Raw genomic sequence first — 17,998 nt, 5'->3', positions numbered from 1 at the left:
AGCCTCCCTCTTTTAGTTTAAAACCATCACCCCTAGTCCTGCTGCAAGAGGCCCTGCTAAAATGTCTCTCCCCATCTTTCTTATAGGCCCCTTTTAAGTACTGAAAGGCCACAGTAAGGTCTCCCCAGAGCCTCCTCTTCTCCAGGCTGAACAACCCCAACTTTCTCAGCCTTTCCTCATAGAAGAGGTGCTCCATCCCTCTGATCATTTCCATGGCCCTTCTCTAGACCCTCTCCAACAGGTCCATGTCGTTCCTGTACTGAGGACTCCAGAGCTGGATGCCGTTCTCAAGGTGGGGTCTCTTTGACTAATGCCAGTTGCAAACTCAGTGCATACTCCTGCCTTGCTTCACCACGTCTGACTTTTAACCTTGGAGCCCGGATAACTCACCTCCGGGGGTAACACAGTGCAGTTACCAGTCCCCCATTCCCATTCACACCAGCAGCAAACAGCTGCTGCTGCTGCTGTTCCCTGTTGAGACACTTTGTCCCCTCCATGCTCCTTGACTCAACTTTGCTCCACATTCAGCCAGGCAAGAGGATCTGCCAACAAGCACTAATAGCTACACTTTTCAATATAGTTTTAATAGGCTGAATAGGAATAATGCAACTTGCTGAGTTTTGCAAGCAAACTGACAAGCATAAAAACAACCTGCACAATTGCCATTATTATTTTATTTTTATGAACAAACCCCTTCTTTTAAAACTACCATAAAGGCAAATGGAATGATAAAGAAAAGTTGTGATCAAAACATGTTTTGATCTTCCAAGCAAGTGCTTGAGTTTTAATTGCTCCATCAAGTTAAGAGGTATCAGCTGCTTCTCTCAAGCATCTTCATTTCTCATGAAGATTACAGCATGATATTAACACATGCAAGACGGCTGAAAAGAGCTGCCGTGACCGTTCCCAGGGATAGATCTAGACTGAAATGGATGTCATGTTAACAGTAATAACTATGAAGGAGAAAAATGAACAAACAAACACTGCTCATAGAATCCTAGAGAATCCTAACCCTCTTCTGGATAACATGTCAGCAATAATAACAGTAAAGAACAGTGCTTTATAGCAATCACTCTTTCTGGCATTTGTTCTTAGTTTTAAATAGTAAGGGCACCTTACTGCACTCCATCAGCTTGATATTAATAGTGATCCAGGAGCTAAACACTCAAAAAAATTGGTCTTAATTTTAACCTTTGGGAGCTCTCAGATTGTTCTTCATTTTAGCCTATTATTTTTAGTTTCCCTAAGCTAAAATAAATAAATAAATAAATAAATACTCACACTGAGTTGGATAACACATAGAAAATACTTCACTTGCCCCTGGAAACAGAACCACAGAGAGACATTTGAGACTTGGCATAGTGAATGAACCCTCTACTCTTTAAATAAACAAAAGTAATCAAGATGGGAAAATGTGTAAATAAAGTGCAGAATTGAGTACTGTCAACAGAATAACAAGGGAAATGCTGACTTTGTTCTTGGTAATGAAGACAAGGAGTAATGTTTACATTTAATCCAACACAGAAAGAGAAGCTAATCAAAGGAGGTATAATACTGCCCAGCAAATGACGTTTGGAGCCAGCCTGGGATGCAGCGTTCTTGATGGATTAGACAGAAACTAAACAAGTATCAGGCTTGCCAGCAAAAAGATGACCACAGTAATCAGCAACCAAAATCACATTTCCTTTTGAGTCAGAATTCAATTCTTTTCTCTGTATGAAAGAAAATGGCACTGACAAATAAAGCCTCATCTCTTTTTTTAATTCCAACTCCAAATTAGATGAACAGGAAGCAAAATTTGCTCTCTCTACTCCAGTGCAGTTAAATGCACAGTATGTTGCTGGCCATGATCTCCTGAAATTTTGGGGTCAGTTCTCCAGGTATCATCAGATTCAGAAACTTTAAAAAGTACATCATCCCTTCTCTAACGCAGATGTAATTTTGCTAATGAGTCTGGAATAAAAATAAGTAAAATTTACCATAAGCTTGCTCTTGCCAGAGTATGAAAGAAAAATCAATTCAGGACAACAGTGACCCACTGGACTCTTACATTCCTGGCAGGCATTTAAGTGCAACTCCAGCACTGGAGCTCATGCCACGCAACCGGGTTGTAGCAGCTCAGGAGCTGCTGAATATTCTCAGCTCTCAGCTACATAGAGAAGCCTGCTGCTGCATAAAGTATCTGCTTCTGTAGCACACTTTCATATTTTACCTATGAACTCTCCTGGAAGTTCCCCCTCTCCTTGCCTCTGAGTTCTGTGGCTTTCGGCCACATGAAGTCTTTGGTGTTAAAAGTCCAGCCACCCTTGATATAGGACATTTTATGACTCTGAATAAATGTTGAGCTAAATGGAAACTGAAAAAGCTGCTGAGGTATCACTTTCCCTGGTTCAGAAATAGATCAGTGAAGCATCTTTATGGAGAGGTCAATACTACACATGAATGGATATTGCACCAGAAGGCAATATGATGATGCAGAATTTTATCTTTGTTAGGGTAGTTCTGCTTTCAAGCAACAGAAGAAAAGTCTCAGAAGATCCCATATGCAGCATGTGCCTACAGCTCCTCCTTGCAATGCAACTGCACACGCCTGAAAAGCAAACAGCTGCCCTGATGCAATATGAAGACTATTTATGCCCTACAAAGTGCATAGGTGATACTCACTGACTCGATTGCAGTATCAACAGCTCTGCAGTTAGACACGAAGCATTTTTCATCTTATATTTAGAGCTGCCCTGTCCTTACAAGAAGGCACTGGATTTTATCAGAGCCTTCAGGAGTTAGATGCATTTGACTCAGCTGCAGCACTAACAGTAAAAATATGATAAAATATTCAGTCTGCCTGACAACGCAAACCAGTCCCATTTTATTTCCCTTTGGTCATACCTAGCTACTGTCAATAGCTAGTGCTTTGGGATTTATCTCTTTTAATATGTAGGAGTCTTCCACTGAAAGATATTTAAAGGAGCCAGACATTCAGAGCTGTTCACTACATTTATGATTTACCCCAAAACTGTATTAAGACTAACAAATCTCCTATAAAGAATTGGCTTATGAACTCCTGAAAATTAGAATAGAATTTCAGAAACAAGATTTCAGAGTTAAACCAGACATGGAAGAGTACGAAGCAGGTTCTTTGGCCCATTTTGCAGTTGCAAAATTAAGCAATTTTATGCAAACTGTTTACAAGCCACAGATTTCTAACACTGTACAGTGAACAGGAACCCCTGCAGACACACTCATTAGTGATCCAGCTTACTACATATCATGCATTTTACTAAACTCTTCAGTGTAACTGTGTTAAACTTTTTCAATCTTCACCTAAAAATAAACCTTCATACTGCTGTTGGTATAATCAAACCCTGGGGGACTGTGTAATTAGTAGGTGAAGATCTGAAGAAAAATTACTCTGGTCTGCTCTTGGAGACAGTGACATCAACCATGCCAGTACAAATCCTTCCTGTAATTTCTGTCTAAAATTGGGTTATTTTAGCAAGAGTAAACTGAAGAAGCCTGTTTCACTATAAAGCAGATCTGCATTAGGAAATCTGCAAGCTGTTCTGATTACAGCATCATAGCCAAGAATAACCTGATGTTATACTTATACCAATGTAAATCTGCAAAGTTCTCCAGTCCCCGGGTTAGGGCCATGCTGAAACAGCAAGTGGACCAAGTGCGGAGAGGATACCTGTGCAACCTCTGCACACTGCAAGTGAACCAGAACTGTGTGACAAGGCTGCCTCTGTATTTCTGCACAGGCCTCAACAGCCCAGGTAATTTTGTGTTTCTGACCTGGCATTTGGCCTAATTTGTACCTAGAGAGAAGGTATTGGTGATCTCAGAAGCAGTCTAAATATTATTCCTTAAAAACTAGCAACAACAACTTTCTTGCAGAGAAGTATGCATGCATCCAGTAATTTTTGTTATTAATAGATGAGTGCCTATAATTACACCAAGTTATTCTAGCATCCTTCAGCTAACTCTTCATGGATTCTGCTATCACCACAGAAGTGCCAAATGCATTAAAAATACACCATAAAAATAGCAGCTGAAATACAACAGAATTGAATGGACTATGTTTATAGCTGGCAGATCAACAAAACCAAGGAACAAAGCTTCTGGAGGATGTTTTGAATTTCAGCAATGGCCTGCAGCTAATTCATGCTGCTTTCACATGAGAAACTGATGGCTGCTGAAATATATTTTAATACAACTTCAAATGAGGAAAAGAAATAACCCACCTCCTTTTGAAAAACCGTGCACTGAGGCATAAACAAACTTGTTATGGTGTGGATTAAAGCCAAGCACATGCACAAGTACAGAGATACCTCCCTTATGAAGATTATTTGCTTCATGCATTTGAATGGATGCATCCATTACTGTCAGTGTTGCACAGGAAGGGGTATGAATAAGCACTGGAAGACTGCAATATAAGGTGTATAAACAGATTTTTCTAAGTCACATATTTATGACTATTCCTTACTGGTTGATATCCTAAAAGAAAGGAATAAAGCCTACATATCCATCTCTCAGCAAAGCCTCTTTCACTCCTCAAAATCTTCTCCACTGTGGAAAAGTAATTAGACTTTCTCTTTGGTTTTATTTCCAGTGAAATAAGCATTACAAAATAGGTCTTTTCTTGCAATACTCCAAATCTAACAATTACATGAAGAGAAAATTTTGAAGTCATGTGGAGACCTCACAGCAACCTTCCAGTATCTGAAGGTGGCCTACAGGGATGTTGGAGAGGGACTCTTCATCAGGGACTGCAGTGACAGGACAATGGGTAACAAGTTCAAATATAAACAGGGGAAGTTCAGGTTAGATCTTAGGCAGAAGTTCTTCCCTGTGAGGGTGGTGAGGCGCTGGCACAGGTTGCTCCAAGAAGTGGTAAATGCTCCATCCCTGGCAGTGTTCAAGGCCAGGATGGACAGAACCTCAGGCGACATGGTTTAGTGCAAGGTATCCCTGCCCATGGCAGGGGGGTTGGAACTAGATGATCTTAAGGTCCTTTCCAACCCTTACTATTCTATGATTCTATGATTCTATGACATGGTCTCATGTGAGGCGTCCCTGCCCATGGCAGGGGGTTGGAATTAGGTGATCTTAAGATCCTTTCCAACCCAAACCATTCTATGATTTATTAGAAAATTAATTAAAAAAAAACCCGACCAAATAAACCTGCCATTCTTGTAATGCTGTAAAATTCACAGATGGAAGTGTATTTACACACACACACATGTTCTGATTTAAAGAACAGTGTACTTTCATTCCTTATTTCCCCTCCCCCTCCCCCCCTTTTTATTCCTTTCCGTAAAAGATTCCTCAAGGGTAATTGAATGGAGACACTGACATTTCAGGAGATCTGTAGCTAACATCATAAACTCATGTTTGAGAGCTTAGCTTGTGGTATTTCTGACAATGGATTACATAAATACACTATGCCAAATTGCAAATGCTATCCTGTACCAGAAATATTTGCAAATGTGAGAGAGAGCCACCCAATATGAAAAAGGTCCTTTCCTTAATCTGGAGTAATTACTTCTGCACCAAGGCCTGATGGACGGGCTACAGGACACAAACAGCGCTGGGCTGGTGCTGGCTGTGCCCCACCGTGACTCTTGGCAGTAGGAAATGGAAGCACAGTGACCTACAGGAATCATTTGTCGTTTGTCTGTATCAGGTACACTGGAAAAATACCATTTCAATCACACAGAGTGTCAGAAAGACAATCTGGTGATAAGTCAATGGGTGTTTGGGAGCTGAAGAGAGAACACAGGTTGCCGTGACTAAAGGGAGATGCAGCTAAACCCATCAGGTCATGTTACTCAGCCTCTTGGTTCCTTAGCAATAAAACCACTAAATCATGCTCTCACTGAAGAGTGCTGCCTTCATACAGCAAATAAATACACACTTACTGGTCTGTGAGTTCTTCCATTCCTCCACATATTAGAAACTCGTGGAGTAAGTGATTTTTCAGATGGTCTGCATTGTTGGCAAATATCTCAATCAACCTTCCCTTGTAGTAGAAATAAAGCTAAAAATGGCAAGTCAAAGACTTTCTCTTGAACATACACTCTGAATGTAAGTAACTCTTGTTTGTACCTGAAGTTACCTCTTATAAACTGTGTCTATCAGTTTCATGACCCTATATAATATTTTTCTAAGTACAGATTTGAACTTCTCATGAATCTCCAGACTGAGTTTTGTCCAGGTCACGTCACCCAGGCCAGGCTAGTGTAGTTTTCAGTGATACATTTTGCCATGCAGACTGGTTAAAGTCAGTGAGAAGCCCTTAAGTTCCTTCCAACATATCAAAGAAAGACAGGAGTAGAAGTAACCTCACCTTGTGGTAGAATAGTATGGCTTCAAAAACCTGAAGTGCAAGAGTTGCACAGTGTGCAACTTCCAAATATATGATTAATGCAATAGAAATATATTATAAATAAGAGAATATATGGGTTTTTTCGGTTCTTATTCAGTTTCTATTCATTCTGGGAACATGTATTTAAATAAAGACTTCCCTCTTCAGTGTACATTTCAAATTCTAATTTAAAAATAAAAATAAAATTAAAAAAATCACCAGAAGTGATGTGGGCTGTGACACCTGTCAGTAAAGACAGTACACAATCCCATCTGCTCAAAGCCCTTGCGCTACACTACCTGCCTGAAACCTGCCTTCAGATGTATGGAGAATGTAACTTGGAAAAGTTCTCTTTGTGGAAATGTCATGGGCTTTTCCAGTACTCTGCCATTCCAAAAGACAGATCTGGTTTTGTAGCATTCCAGGTCTCACTGTACACAGTGGAATAACACATCACTAAAGGGGTCTCCGCCCAGGCTTTGCTTCGAAGCTCATGACTGGTAACTGAGGGCTATGGAACCCTGAGCTCTCGTACCCAGCTGCACTTGCACACAGATGGCTCTGACTGACCAGATGGCTTCTTACAAAACAACATGTTTACAGGAATAGTTTCCAAAATACTTTCTGGTGGTACAACTTATTTTCTATAAGAGACCTGCAGATGGTTCCCCTCCCCTACCTAGAAGTTCTCCAAAATCTCTCTCTTGAACTAGTTGTTACACAGTCTTCAGCTACTGACGCTGATATTTGACTGTGAATATCTAAAGCTGGCAATTTGCTTAAAATAATCTCCAGAAAGAGAAACTTAAGCAATTATAGATCAGCCGTTTAAGCACAGCTGTAGAATAAATATTACAAACTGGTCTGCAGGATTTAGTAGGCCAAAAGGTAAGCTTTGAAAGCCACAATTTCCTTTCAGGGAATTCATGTAAATTTGGGCAAGGGTGCTCTTGTTTAACTTGTGTCCTTTGCCAACATTACTGCCATGGCATATAAGGGTAATTAAGTGGGTATCAATGCTTTAGGTTTATAATCGTCATGAAGCCCAATACCAGATTCTACTAACCATGACGTTCTGTAAGGTAGTGGGCAAGAAACTGGCTCAAGAAGAGAAGGATTCGTGAAAAGAACATTATTCAGATCTATCAGAGGTATCTGTGGGGCACACATGTGCCAAATGAAGCAGCGAGGTACCCAACAGAGTCCTGAACGACCATGCTATAAAGTGCTCTTAACACACACATTTACCATTACGTATCCATTCCAGTAACTGTCATTATACAGACACCTGCTGAAGAGCATTAAAAGTTATGAGAAAAAAAAAAAAAAAATCCTCATATCATATAAAAATATTTACCTTTTTTTTTTTCTTTTTTTTTTGGTGCCAGTATAGTGATCTTTGATCAACTGGATTCTACATAAAAATATGTATGGGGATTTTATATGTTTGTGGACCTCTGATATTGAAAATTCTGTGCTCATTTTAAAACATTATATTAAAATGTAGGGCTTGGATTGGAAATGGACAGAAAGATACAGCTTTGGTAGTTTAAAGCATGAGAGCTCCCACGTGTTGGAAGGCTGAAACCATCATACAGTAGGGACAGCAGAAACACTGTGGCATCTGCAATGTTTGGGCTCATTCTCAGCTATTGATTGTTGGATTTGCAAACTCCTCCGTGCTCTCCCTCCTCTGGAAAACTCAGCTCCAGCAGCATGCTGCCGTGGACAGAGAGGAGAACTAGGAAATAAAGTGTCCAGACATGTCTAGTCTCATTTACTAGAGACTTCAGCAAAATAAGTAGAAAATAAAACCCTTTTTCAATGAATTATGGGTTTGTTTTTTTTTTACTGTTTTTTGTCTTTCAAAAGAATCCTACTCAAGTAATCATGCCAGAAACTGGTTTACATTGTAAAAAGAAACAACTAGACAATTGCAAACAAGAGTATTAGACTTAGCTTCCTTTACAAATCATGTCTAGTTGTTAATGCAAAAGGAAAAAAAAAAAAAAAGATTCTGAAACTTTGATAATTACTGTTATTTGAAGGGAAGAAAGGAAATACCCTGGAAGGTTTCTTAGCTATTCAAGTAGAAATACATTCTACGTGCTTACAACAAGAGTTTTTATCAATTCTGTAGAGTTGTCCATCTCTTTCAAATGGCTGATACTCCGAAAAACACAAGGATCATCCTTATAAAATTATCAACTTGAAAACCTGTCATTCCTTAGTTAAAAGGAAGTTAAATTATTTGCTAGGTGAAGAAAAAATGCACTTTGCAAAAATATATTCAGAGCATGAGGAGGAGAGAATGGGAGCTCATAGATCTGAGGATTAAAGGAAAACAAAGTTTTATCCCAGGAGCCAGAGAACAGGGACGCTGAATGGCCACTAAGCTGGTCAGATCTACAAAGTAGAGGACTCTCTTCTTACCAGTCATTTACTTTGCTCTATACCTGGGGTAACAACTGAATGCAGAATATTCACTGCACCAAGCCTTCTCATGCCAAGATCTTAGGTGAAGTTGAATCTTTGTACTCAATAAGAATCTGTTAAAATACCAGAATCACCTATGTATGTTCTTCTTCAAGGCTTACTTTCAAAGGAAAGACAACGAACATTCTACATACTGTTTAAGCAAAACATTCTATGTCTCTGGTGAACCTCTTCTTTTGTCACTCTTTCAGCTACCACTGTTATTTCAATAAATGAAAGCAAATCCCAAGCACTTCTAATGAAATGGCTTCTTTCCTGCGTGCGCAAAATCAGTGAAGTAAAATAAATCCCATGAGAGTGTTTCCACGTTTCCTCTTTTCATTGTTTCCCACCATCTTCCTTTTTCAGATCATTTCCACATACATTCTCTTCATTCAGTCCAAACTGCCTCCATCTCTTCCTTCTGTTTCTTTTCACAGCACTCCTCTACTCTTACTCTACTTCCTTATTCTCAGTCCCCACCTTCTCTAGTTTTTCTCTATTAATGCACATCAACAGCCACACCACCATTTATTACCCAGTACTTTCCCAGATATTGTTTCTTTTCTCTTTACACCTAATTCTTCTCTCAACAAACTCCTGCGATGGCTTAATTCTATGTAGCTGAGTCAAACCTCTGTTGCCCAGAAGTTGTTCTCACAGCTCCCATCTAAACCAATTCTCTCCTGCACAACCTATACATCAAGTTACCTCTTTCAAATCAATTTACCTACTTCATCTTTCAGTTGGCCCTCATTTCACATTTTCTTCATTACAATATAGACCTCAGCTCCCTGTTGCCTCTCTCAGGTTTTCAGCCACACAGACCTCAGAGTGTGACACTGGAGCTTTGTCAGGAAATCCTATTGAGTATTGGATGCATTTTTATTCTACTGTTTTACCTCCCAAAATATATTTTGTGAAAACTACCAGTTTTGGGCATTTTTAGTACACTTCCACAGGCTGAAAACCTCTCTTTAAAGTTCTTACTGGACAAGTCACTCCAGTTAAAATAACTCTGGTGAACAACTGCCTACTGTTGCAATCTGGACTTTTCTGGTTTTATGCACTGTTGTTGAATTAATCTAAGCCAGAACCTAGACACTGTGCTGTGCACCCTAACATATGATAATATCATCTTCTTGGGTTAAATTCTGTTTCTATATGTTATTAAATAAATAGATCAACCACTGCTGACAGACACTAAAAAGAGGGCGAAGTGAGCATATTGGTACAAGCCACAAGGCTTACAAGAAACATACATTAATTCTGTATTTGAGTGGCAGGTAAAGCCATCATATGGCTAACCTGACAAGAATAACTTCATTCTTTTATTAATTGAGGAAAATCGTGCCGTATTACAAAGGAAAAGTCTGAAGATGGCTGAAAGCAAAAAAAGGTAAACTAATCGTTTGATACCTTACTCCACACTAAAATGCTTTCATGTCATCAAGAATGAGGACAGTACTTTGCAGCACTGCACACAATCGTATCAGCTTCCCAGTATTCCACCTTCCACAGCTAGGATGTAAAAATTTGTTCCAGATTCAAAACTGGCATAAGGAGCTATAAAGAACATTGGATGTATTGTTTAGGAATTAGGTATGGACAAAAAGAGGAGGATTTTGTGTGTGTGTGTGTGTGTGTGTGTGTGTGTGTGTGTGCAGAATTAAAAATAGTTTCTGATTCAGCTCACCAAATGCACCTGGGCAAACACTTGCCAATTAGGCAATTCTGCAGGAAGTGTATCATCAGTGTAAGGGTTTGTCAATGAGCAATAGAAAATGAGGTGATTCACATTTAGACCCTAAGCTATAAAACTCTGCAAAGGGTTTTACACATTCTCTCAGTACGATGGCTGGATGTCTAAAAACTTGTTGCCTCTTTCTACTAAAATAACAAGTGATCTCCACATTTATGTTAAATATTTGTCTTCATCTACGAATTTACTTCATATCTGTGCAAGATACAACTACCATCCATTCCCAAATATATCTTACATGCTCCAGTTTAGTCTTAGGCAGCATCATTCTCAGTTACCAGGCTAATGTGTGCTGTAAAAAACTCAGCAGAGGAAGTGGACAGCTAATGGAGACTTTTACCCCTGGACTTCAAGGAATGGGGCTCCTTCATCACTGCTGCCACTAGAACTGAGCAAACCACCAACCTGACCTTCAAGGTAGGACTAAACTTCCCAACCACAGGAAGCAAACAGAGAACTCTTACTCAAAAAATACAAGCCCCAGAAGCCAGGATTTTCATAGACAGGAAAGGTAGTGGAGAGTTGTAAGTCACAGCCACTTGCAGAAGTGAGACACAAACAACTCCTTTCCTATTTCACAACATTTTTCCCATCTGTGACGACTCATTGCTAAGTATCCAGAAGTGGAGCTGAAACGCATCAGCGTTCCAGCTAACTTGGTTTCATTCCAGATACTTTACAATGGTAACTGTTTTGATTTAATTCTGAAGCATATTAAGATTTTACTTTATCGGTGTAAGTTAACCCATACTTTTTAGTACTCAGCATTACAATTGGTTGTATATTACTACCTTATTGACAGAAATGTGAATTTAAAATAATAGCTGAGAACTGTAAGACACAAAACCAGATATGGCAGAGATTACGATTATATTTTTGCAAGTGCCTTTTCTGGTTTATGTTGCTTGCAAAGTAAAGAAGATAATTACAAATGTATTCTCCCTTTTTTGCCCATCCTCAAAACTCCAAGTTTCTTGCCTGGCTCCAGAGCCCATTCTCTGCCCCCCAATTTCAGAAGCACGTGCTGCAGTACAGGAATGCTGGAATATCTACAGAGTTCGCTTTTTAACAAGGGAGTGCAGGAGACTTGCCTGTTACCAAGGAAACAGGAGTGCTGCTGTAATGGCACAAAAATTAACTGGCTCTGTGTTCATTTATGAGAAGAAGTCTTAACCTCTTCTTGCGCTGCTCCACGTTAAGCATGTTAGGAACAAAAACTGCACAGTTTAGAAAACCTGTCTCTTGATAAAGACTTGCTGAGTTTATTAACAAGCAGTAAAAGAGCAAGAAGAAAATGAAGAAGTAAATCATAGAATCACAGACAGTTTGGGTCAGAAGGGACCTTAAAGCTCATCCACTTCCAACCCCCTGCCACGGGCAGGGGCACCTTCCACTAGAGCAGGTTGCTCCAAGCCCCTGTGTCCAACCTGGTCTTGAACATTGCCAGGGATGGGGCAGCCACAGCTTCTCCAGCCAACCTGCGCCAGCGCCTCACCACCCTCACAGGGAAGAACTTCTGCCTAAGATTTCATTTCAACCTCCCCTCTGTCAGGTTAAAGCCATTCCCCCTGGTCCTGTCCCTACAGGCCCCAGCAAAATGTCCTTCTCCAGATTTCTTGTAGCCTCTTTAGGCACTGGAAGCTGCCCTAAGGTCTCCCTGTAGCTTTCTCTTCTCCAGGCTGAACAAGCCCAGCTCTCTCAGCCTGTCTCCAGAGCAGAAGTTCTCCATGAAGATGCTACTGAGATGCTACTTGATAGTGCTGAAAAACAACAATTCCTCTCTTACAATCATCTTTCATTACTAAGCTGTTGTTAACTAGGAGGGAAAATGACAGAAAACAATGGTACAACCTCTGGGGCCCAATAAAACAAAAACAAAACAACCCTAAAACTATTCAAAAACATCTTGATCCAATCAGTTTGTTAGTAAAACACTGAGCAGCATCCCACCTCAACCCAAGTTGCCTGGACCAGGAAAAACAGTTATGCAAAAGAATTGCCTTGTACAAACTGGTGTAACCAAGAGTAACAGGAGGGACTCAAAGTGACATTATTTCTCCATGTTGCAAAGGTGTTAAATGAAAAAATATTAGGTAAATTTATGATTTCATAGTTTCAAGTTAGGCAACTTGGCATTTTCACTAGCTCTTTGAGCCATTTTTGTTATTTGCAAAGACAGATGGAAATAGACCCATTAGAAAACACACACCACAGTTAAGAGCTCATTCTGTACAACACTGAAGTTTGCTGTAACCTTGAACATGGCTTTGTTCAACATAATCTCCATTTGTTTCAGAGCTTTATAAGTTGGTATTTATAAAGGAAACTGATATATACCAATTAGCTACCAAAAGCAATATATAAAGTGGGTTTTGACTGTTACTGTCAAGCTACTTTAGATTTTTGCCCAATTCTTTTAAACCATGCAACCATGGAGAGCATTTCTTGTACATTTCTACATGTGTAAAAGAAACTCCATACCACGGCCTCACCCTCACTTGTTTCAGCAATTTCAGGCACACAATCCCAGAATTTGCTTTAACGTTTTTATTTTCTCAGGCAGCACTAACAAGGGTTTATTCTGAAGCAACCATAAAAGATCACAAGCCCTCAAATACTTCCAACAGTGACTGAAGAATATTCAATTCTAATATGGTATACACTAAATTATTCTCCTCATAAGCACTGTAAAGGTCACTTTGAATACAAAGAAGCATGATAAAAATCTGCTTGATGGAATACACTCAACAAATACCCATTTGTGAGGTCTGTTGAACAATTCCTAGCAATTAACTTTGCAGAGCAAGTCTCGCTGTCTTTATTGAGATGGTAATCAGTGTAAGAGTCATACTATTTGAAAGTGAAGGTTTAATGGCAAGACTCAATAATGAGGCAATAAATACAATACATAAACCTTTTTAGTATTAGGGAGTTGCTGTTTGACATACCAGTTTTATTGAGCATCACACCAAGGCAAACAAATGACCTTTTCTTTGAGGTGTTTTAAGTCCTGGAACAACACAACACTGAGGTGTTTCATTAGGGTAAGTTTAGAAGGACATGTGTCTGTAATAGTTTCACTAGTACCCATAATCTGCAGGAGAAGATGCTTTCGGTTGTATGTACACTGATACTGAAACACTTCTGGCTCAGTACTGCCTTAAAAGTGAAAGATTGAGAAAATGCAAGCAAGAGCAAGAAAGAATGAACAAGAACAAGAAAACAGGTGGGCAGGAGTCACACACATGCACATGAACAGATTCTGTCACCTGAATAAAACTTCTTTACATTGGGCACTGCTGGCAAATTTCTCTTAATTTCTCAAATTTCCAACTGCTGGAAGAAGAAATACAACCTATACAAATGCAACTGAGAGGAATAAAGAACTAAGAAAACCAGAGTTTCTAGTCCTTTGAATTTTAACAATTGAAAGACTAACAACTACAGAAAGAGTTTTAAAAATATCCAAACATGTATTCTGACTCCAAATTTACACTTTGTTTAAATTTTGATCTGAAATGTAAAGGATTACATTTGTATGTAAAGCACATCTCGTCGATAATTCTATACGCCTCCTGAAAATCATTAGGAACTATGCAACCAAGTTGAAGTCAGCAGGTATCTTGAGTGCTGATGGTTGGTTGGACTACATCTCCATTCACAGCAACTGTCTGAAGACTGCGAATGCTGCTACTATTGCCATGATAACTATCCTGAAATTAGGACATCATGGACTGAAAACTCTTTGGCTGGAATGTGTATATATTAACTCAAGAGGGGTTATCAAAAGAAAATTGCATGCTGAGAAAACATTGATGGGAAGATGTCAATTCTGTCAAACATGAAATAGAGAATGCCACAACACAGGCAGGGGAAAGGGGAGGAACACAGGGAACAAGAACACAAATCTGGCTATATCATTGCTCTGAACATAAATCAGATTAAGGAGATTTTCTTTCTAAAATACTTCTGATGGTATCTCTGTACTGCAAATTGCCCCTTGGGATCAAAAGAGAGAAAAGCAAATAAGATTTCTTGCTAGTACATATACATTATTCTTCCCAGCATAGGTGGCACCTTCTGTAGGTATTTCAAGGGAGTGTTTTTCCATTCACACTCTCTTAACTGACAGAAGTGTGCTGGAAAAATCCTCACAGCTAAGTAAGATTTGGTCAGTTATGTACCCAAGTTAAAACAGAGCTTCCTTAACTCTCCTGCCACATCTTTCACACACAACAGAAGAAAACTACGCTATAGCTTGCATTATGGAGGCACTCATCTTCCATGGATAACTGTCTTTTCCTACCTCAAGTAACAGATTTTAGCATTTATTCAGACCATTTAAAACCACTAAGTACTGGTAATAAAGAAATCATTTTGTGAACCTCACACCTGAACAAAATAGGAGGATGCAGGACAGTCCTTTACCACACGGAAAAGAGTAGCAGAGTTGCAACAAATGCTGACAGACTTGACATACTTTTCCAATGACTACCCATGGTTTTAGTGTCTCATACTTTAAAGCAAGATCCAAGTTATAATTATTTCACAAATAGCCTGTTAAATCCTAAACAGATCAGTTGTAAAATCAAAACATACACCTGTAACATCATCTTCATTTGTTTGGATAAAACTAGCTCTATAAAGCCAAATGCTTCTAGTAAAGCCTCAAGTACCAGCATATCCCCTTACTTCCTTACTATAATCAACCCATCTGCCTTTTAACATTAAGTATCCTGTCTCTCCCTGCTTATTCTTGTCCTATCACTGTTTCTACTCCTCTTAATGTATTTTTCCCTTTGTCGTTTTCCTCCAACATTCATAAACCCTCTCAACTCAATAGACGAGGGAAGGGAAAATATAACACATTTGTAGAACACCATGTAATACATGTCTTCAAGGTCAATATGTGCCAAAACACAAAATAAAAGACAAGGTAACACGGTAATATAAGTCTTGCAGAAACAAAAGAGATTTAAGTATGAATTCTCCTATGTTTTGACCAAACAACTTCTGCCCTACTTCTTCACATTTCAGTTAGATCAAAACAGGCATGATGACTTTTTAAAGCTTGATGTCAAGCCACATTGGTTATGACAGACTAAACCCAAAACTGTCAGTTACAAAGTGAAGAATGCGGAAACCAAGAATAAGAGTGAGACAACTGTATGTTTGTTACGAATGGCCCACTCAATTTCAAATATTTTATTTCTACCATCAGCAAAAATTCCAAAGAACAGTACATTTTTGCAATGAAACTTCCTGCATTATCTGAACATTCTAATCAAATTTTAGATATCTAAGATATTTTTACTGCAACAATAATCAGTGCTTGGCAACACAGTTCTACTGAAAGATAAATATTGAGTAATGTCTCTACATAGTTTTATAAGTAGAACAACAAATTAACATCGCAATAAATTAGTTTCATTAGCGTGTTTCAAGAATCAGGAGGTGCTTTACTAATTAAAAGTCCCATATTTAAGCAAATTCTATTCCCAGTTTGTTCATGTAAATTATATTCCTCTTTATCAGAGTACTTACTTGCTGTTACAGAACACAACTGAGATCTGTTAAAGAGATACTGAAGTCATTCAGTGCCAAGCTGACAACACAAGCTGCCACTTCAAATGATGCAAGCAGGTAAAAACCCGGCCACTAGCCACAATGCTTGAGTATGCACTAGCTAAATACTGTCACTTCTTCTATTGGACAGCACAGACACATACACTAATAGCTTAAAGAAGCATCATGCCATCAGCAACATCTTTTTTGAGAAATTAACCTATTCAAAATTGCATTTAGAACTTCCTCACTTCACATTGATATTGTTTTGCAGTACTTCAGGGATTTTTTGTTTGCTTTTTATCTTAAGATTTATCTGATAATGCACCACCACCAGAATACACCACATACACTGCACAGTGAACGGACAGGACAATTTTGCTGTCTTATTTCCAACTGCCCCAAGAACTTCCAGGCTGCAACTGTAGACCTAGCGTATCTAGTGGCAAAGCAAAAATTCAATACAAAAATCATGTTACTTGTATCACCCCAAACACCTACGTAACTAAACACCACATAACCTGCAAACAGAACTGATACAATGCTTAACTGACTATATAGCCATACCCTAACTACCTGGATGTCAAAGGCATCATCCCAATGTGCATTCAGCACTCACGTATAAATAGTCATCTCAATACCTGAAAATATTCCAAGCTAACTTTTTCTGCAGAATAAAATTATTGAACAAAACCAATTTTAATTGCTATAGATTTATATGTGTAAGCTTTTGCTTACCTATGTTATATAGAGAGAGCAAAGAATTCAAGTAAGAGCAATCCAATGCATAACTGCTGCATTAACTATCATTTCTACATTGCTTACACGCTAGAGAAATACACTTCAGAATTATGTTGGGTTTTTTTCATAGAATCATCTTGTAGATATTCATCCAGAAAGACTGGTGAACTAAGAGCTCTCTGCTGCTATAAATATAGTATTATCAGTCCACTAAGCAAGCCCTAAAGGGAAGAAATAAGGAGAATATTTTAGAAACCTCTCTGTAGCTATAAAACTGATTTCTTATAAATCATAAAATGAAGCAGAGAATATTAGAACATGACATGAGCAGAGTAAGATGTTTCACCTTGAGATTTAAAGTCCTGCAAACAGAAAACTATAAACCTACAATTCCTTTAAAATTTTTATTAGTTCATGCAAGCCTCATCTTAATACTGTCACCAGCCAAGAACACAGTAAAAGCACGGTTTCAAAAAGTTTTTCTCCTCTATATGTTAATATATTGATGTCTGTATGTTCAAAGATGTTATTTATAACAGTATTCCACAAATGTTTCTGTGAAGAAGTTTTAGCTTATTCTTTATACTAAACCAGTGCCCGTATCTCCTGTAAACTATCCTCTGTTGAGATGAAGCTATTGAATGAAATACAACCACCAGTTTACAGTTAAAGCCTAAGCAAATGTTTGTATCCCTCTAAAATATTCTCAAAGTAACTTCGGAAGGTTCAGTTTTCAACCTCTTTAAAATTAACTAAAAGATACAACATCCATAGGAACCTCACAGTCATTTTCTTGTCAGATTTATTTCATATATGCTTGAAAGTAACATTTTAATACTAGCAATGGTACCGTATAGAAGCGAACACTCTTTTTACCTCTCATACCTTTAATACACACATATTCTTAGCGACACACTGACAACTGCAACTGAAACAGAGATGATAAGAAAACCCCCAAATCCAAACCAAACCAAAATTCTTCAACCCTTTAAGAATTAACATCTATTCTTCCACATTATTTTAACTTTGTGATCTGGAAGAGCAAAAGCAGATACTTGGCTTTACATGCTGTTTAGTGCTAAATAAATCTT

General features: G+C 38.6%; 1 protein-coding gene and 1 long non-coding RNA gene across 5 annotated transcripts in view; both read right to left on the bottom strand.

Annotated features, from left to right (window-relative positions):
* SNX29 (sorting nexin 29) overlaps window positions 1-17,998 on the bottom strand; it is a 128,247-nt gene that overhangs the window by 12,059 nt on the left and 98,190 nt on the right. The window lies entirely within an intron of this gene.
* Window positions 246-16,552, bottom strand: LOC115606087. Its single transcript, XR_003990810.1, has 3 exons — window positions 12,814-16,552; window positions 5,130-5,133; window positions 246-461 (listed from the first exon to the last, which is right to left on the bottom strand). It is a non-coding gene; the product is annotated as an uncharacterized LOC115606087 (long non-coding RNA).

This window comes from Strigops habroptila, chromosome 4, assembly GCF_004027225.2.
Source record: "Strigops habroptila isolate Jane chromosome 4, bStrHab1.2.pri, whole genome shotgun sequence".
Taxonomy (NCBI): domain Eukaryota; kingdom Metazoa; phylum Chordata; class Aves; order Psittaciformes; family Psittacidae; genus Strigops; species Strigops habroptila.
Note: the sequence above shows the minus strand (reverse complement) of the source record. Positions and strands in the feature narration are given on the sequence as shown.